Consider the following 5691-nt stretch of genomic DNA (forward strand, 5'->3'; position numbering starts at 1 on the left):
AAAGTTTTCAATGACATTTGTAGGGCGCATTGATTTGGTATAGTACACGTTAGGCTTTTCCAGAAATTTCAACCCGCGCCTTGTTAGCCCAAAATATTTAAGATATATCTTTGTCTCGTTGTGCTCCGACAACTCCCTCCATCTCAACCCGCGCCTCGCTATTCCGAAATTGCAACGCGTGTGAAAACTCCCACCTCCTGTGAAATCCCGACACGCGAAATGCCCGTGGTACCCCTGAACCGAAAGAACCGCCTCAAATCGGTGGGGGTACTTTCGTAACTTACCCCACATTTCGGACAAGCGCGTCTCTAAGCCATGGTTCCCCACTGCCATCCCATCCGCCCACCCATTCATACACCGAGGCCGCGAAAACCTGCGACAAAACCCCACACTCTTCTCCATCCGCCACCCAGCCAGAGCCTCTTCCCCGACGATGTCGTCCACAGCAACACCTCGACGTCCCTCATCCACCGTACCGGATGAGGATCCGTCGTCGATCTCATCGTCCCGCCGGTTCAGCCACACCGTCCTCCACCTCCAAGGAGCTGCCCCGATGTTCCCCTCATCTTTCGCGGCACCTCCATTCCAACACCGCCGTCTTCACCTGCACCACCGGAAGAGCATCATCATCACCGTTTCCTCGGATGAAGCTGCGGCCTAATCGGCACCACCAAAGAGGTTGTACACTAATCGCCGCATTTTCTTCTTGATTCGATCTCATGGTGCTGCCAGCGCTTGGTCCCGAGCCGACACGGCGCGGCTCCATCTACGGCGGCGTTGCCGGCCACTTCCTCCACGGCGTCGCTCCCTCGGCAGCGACGTCCACATCAGTAGAACCTGCTGCTGCTTTAGCTCTCGCTCGCGCTGCTGCTCCGCTCTTGCTCTCGGTCCCCTGCCTGGTCTGCTCTTGCTATTGATCTTGCTCGCGCTGCTGCTCTTCCTTTGCTCTTGCTTGCGATGCTGCTCCGATTTAGCTACACTTCACTCCGATGCCGCCGGGGTGAAGGAAGAACCAGCCGCAGCGGGGTGGGGGGCTCGCCAGAGAGGTACCCCACTATCTATCTTAGGGTTCAGGATGGGGGCGGTGGTCTCCGGCGGTGGCGGGGCGGTGGCATGGGGATCGCCGGAGAAAAAGCTCGGCACGAGGGGGCCTAGAGGGATGGCCGGGGCGGCGGCGGACCGGCGGTGAGGAGTATTTTCAGGGTGGGCGGGGCGGTGCACCGCGGGCGGCTGGGGGCTGCTGTTTGGCCGGCTCAGGGGGGTGGAGGTTGAAGATGAACCACAGGCCCTTGATTTCGTATCCAACGGCTGCAAAATCGACTGACCAGAGACGAAAAAGTCAGTCGACCGACATGTAGCCTCACCTTGCTAGTGCGTCCAGTTTCGACAGCAAAATTTAGTTTCGACAGCAAAATTCAGTTTTGATAGTTAAGTTCAGTTTCGACAGTTAAGTTCAGTTTCGACAGTTAAGTTCAGTTTCGACAGTTAAATTTAGAGATGAGCGGATGATGTATTTTACATCTAGCACTTTGCGGTTATGTATTTTACGTCATGTATTGGAGATGCTATTAGAATTCCACTCAGGTTAACGTTGTTCATTGTCTCTCTTGTCCTACTTCAGCCTCGGTGTCGTACAACTCACCGGAGCTGCTCCAACGATGAAACCCCCCATCACAGCGGAGCAGTACTTCGGGCTCCATCTCCAGACGCCTAAGATCTTCTTCCCCTCCTCCGACAGCCAAGTCAGCCGGAGCATCCTCACCGGCCAACCCAATCACGCTGAGATCGACATGGCTTCGCCAAAGAGGTTGTACACTTGTTGCATCTCTTTTTTACTCTACATGTTATATATATTGTCCACTGAGCACACGGATTTGTTCCTTTAGTGTCTCCTTGAAAGAAAAAACGTAGGAATCTTAATTTTCACTTGTCCTCCTTTTCAAATTCCTATTCATGAAGCACAAGACTAAGAGATAGTAGCATAATAGTATTATAACCGTACATTTTCTTGTGGTTTGACTTAATCTCACCATGCTTCTTTGCATCCTGTGATCTTCCAATTGTTGTGAATCGAACACCCAGATTGGCAGAAATCCTGTGTTTTTAAATTCTCTATTTTGCACGTGCATTCCTATCCTATTCCTGTCTATTTCATATATCCCTGCATTGTTGTAATCCTCCAATTCAAACGAGCCCTTACAGAATTACTTCTCTTATAGATAGTTGTCAAAGAAAACCTTGTGTGGTTTGTCCCGCTCCTGCTGCGCCGTCGTCCACCCCAGCTCAGCTGCTCCAACGACAGAAGGGTCCAGCACAGCAGGGATCCGTCCTCCAGACTGCCTTTCGCCGCCTCAGATCTTCTTCCCCGCCGCTGGCAGCCATGAAAACTGCACTACCATCATCAACCGAGCAGATGACCTCGAGGACTACACGGGTCCGCAAGAGAGGTCGCACTCTTTCGTGTCTGCTTACGTTATGCATCGCTTAATATTGCATGCTACTTTATCGTCATGTTCACCGATTAGACTCTGAGTCAGCTCCAAACTAATGGTCAAACTTGAGTTTTTAAATGGTTGTGGGGTACATATCGGGGCCGTTATCAATAGTATTTATCTACTATCTGGTTAATCTCCGGTGTCTACTATGAGTTTCATGTTGGGTGGGAAACAAACAGTAAAGAAGCCATTATCTGTATTTTTTAACCGAAGCCATTATCTGCCTGCTATTATTGGTTTTGGGTCTATCCACAGGTTGCTACCGTCACTCTGGATTTCTACATGCACTCCTTACATAATCTCACTATGTTTTATTCCTATGCATGACAGTTATTGTAAACAATGGAACTGAACATGTAGAGCAAAGAGACGAGCCTTGTGTGGCAATAAAATTTCATGCAGACGTCGCTCCATGGTAGGCGCAAAGGCAGCCCCCCTCCACGCATTTCGGATTGTAATCGAGAGGAAGATATCTGTTCTGAGGGGGATTCAGAAGGAGAAGACAACTCCTATTTACCCCCTGAGGTCTTCGCTCTAACTTGGCATGCTGATGTTGGTTATATCATGCATATGGTGTCTTGCATTGGTTACTTTATACATCAAATATGTCATCTGCTTAGTTTAGACATCCTTTGTGCGAATGCCATCTGTTTAGTTTATTCATCGTTTATGTGAATTATGCAACGCCATCTTGTTTGGCAAGGCATCATATATGTGAATTTTGCAATGCCATCCTGCTTAGCCAGTCATCTTATATGTAAATTATATCAGGCCATCCTTTTTTTCGTTACATATTACATTTGTCAACAACGTTATTACATTCAACTGCTCTTCGTGTGCATCAGCCATTTGACACGGTGATGGCAAATTCTGGAGTGAAAACAAGGTCTTCAGAGCAGACTATGCTATCTGACGAAGCACATATCTCGCTGGTTATGGATATCTCCACAGAGGAGGATTCAGAGACAGATGACCAGTCCTATCCCCCCCCCCCCGAGGTGTATGCTCCAACTTGGCAGGGTTATGTTGCTCATATCGTGCATATGGTGTCTCGCGTTGCTATGTCATTTGATTAGTTTAGACGTGCTTTGTGTGAATGCCACCTGTTCAGTGTCTAATTACCATATATGTGAATTATGCATTGCCATCTTGTTGCAAGACATTATATATGTGAATTATACAATGCTATCTTGTTGCAAAGGCATTATATATGTGAATTATGCAATGCCATGTTGTTTAGCCAATCATCATGTATGTGAATTATATCATGCTATCATTTTTTTGTATTACGTGTTCCATTTGGCGACAACATTTTTATATTCAACTACTCTTCCTGTGCATCAGCCATTTGAAGCGGTGATGGAAGTATCTGGAATGAAAACAAGGTATTCAGAGTAGACAATGCTACCTGCTAAAGCAGACATCTTGCTGGTTACAGAAAGCTCCTTAGAGGAGGATTCAGAGACTGATGACCAGTCCTATTTTCCCCCTGGGGTCTATGCTCAAACTTGGCAGGGTTATATTACCCATGTCATGCATGTTGTCCTGCATTGCTTAGTTTTTACATCATATATGGATTGCCATCTGCTTACTTGCTTACTATATAAATCATATATTTGAATTGTATCATGCCATCATGTTTACATGGTACATACACATCATCTATCTGAATTATGGCATGGCAACCCATTTAATAAAGACATCATATAGTTATATCATCTCATCTTGTTTAGTGTTTACAGTCATCATATTTTGAATTATGGCATTCCATCCGTGAATGTATGTGAATTATGGCATGCCAACCTATTTAATAAACACATTATATAGTTATGTCATGTCATCATGTTTACATAGTCTCATATTTTGAACTATGTCTTTCCATCTTCTTTAGTTAGCCATCATAATGTGAAATTGTGTCATGCTATCCTGTTTAGTTAGCCATCATATATGTGAAATTGTGTCATGCTATCCTGTTTGGTTAGACAACATAAATATGAATTATTTCATGCCCTCTTTTATTCCCCACTATCCATTGCACCTGTCTATCATACAATGTCTATACTTTCAATTACTTTTCTTGTTTATCAGCCATTTGAATTGGAGAGCATGATGGCAGTATCTAAGGGAGTAACAACACGGTCTTCAGAAAAGATAGTGCTACCAGTTGATGCAGATAGAACCACGGTTGTACTTGCCCAAGGACCAGATCCACCACACATAACCCAGACTCTCGCAGATTGTACCCCTACCTAGTTGGACAGAGAACCAGCTACACCCCTTCTAACCCTAACCCCTGCAGATAATAACCCAGTTCCAGTTGACACAGCACCGTCTCCACCACAGAGCACCCAAACACGAGCAGTTAGTAAGGGAACTGCAGTGCCCAAAGAACGAGGACCACCACTCCGGATCCCAACTCAACGCTTAAAGGAGAAGAAGATTTGTTCTCAGGTCAGGTTCTGTAGCTATGGTTCATACTCCTTTGCTCTTGCATGACTGTATTTACTCATACCACCTATTTTCAAATTTGAAGGATGGAATTGAAACTCCAATGGCGCAACAAGTATGTTTTAAACCTGTTTCTTTAACTGGTTTGCTGTTGTAACCTGCTCTATGTTGATTTCAGTTTCAATTGAATAAACAGTTATGTTCTCATGTCATGCACATTACAAGTGTTGTTATTGATCTATAGTTACCCACACTTATATTCTATCTATTCTGCTTTGTCTTGAACAAATATTATTTGAACTATGTCTCTATCTTGATTTGGAAACAAAAACTAGAATGGTATAGACCATAAAGTGACCATGGTACATAGATATATGTTTGTTTCATGCTGTTATCCTGTCCACTTTACTACTGAACTCATTTACCGAAATGAGTTCCATATACAACATGGTAAACATGTGATGTGTCTGCCTGTTTCGCTTTTAGAATGCGGACAAAACATTGGAGAACAGTACCGCGTTATCCAATGGTAAAGGAAGTAATCCAGATAAGGTTCAAGATAGTGAGACATCCCTGTTGGTCTCCAAGAAAGCTGATAAAAACTATCTTGACGACAGTGAGGGAACCCAAAAGTCCTGTCCTGATGTAGTGTTCGAGTTACTGGCCACTACTACTGGCACAAGCTCTTCGAACTCGCTGCCTGAATCAGTTCGTCTTCTTGAGTCTCAACTTCAAGTTGAAAGACATC

The sequence above is a fragment of the Triticum urartu genome, chromosome 2 (assembly GCF_003073215.2).
Source record: "Triticum urartu cultivar G1812 chromosome 2, Tu2.1, whole genome shotgun sequence".
Lineage (NCBI taxonomy): Eukaryota > Viridiplantae > Streptophyta > Magnoliopsida > Poales > Poaceae > Triticum > Triticum urartu.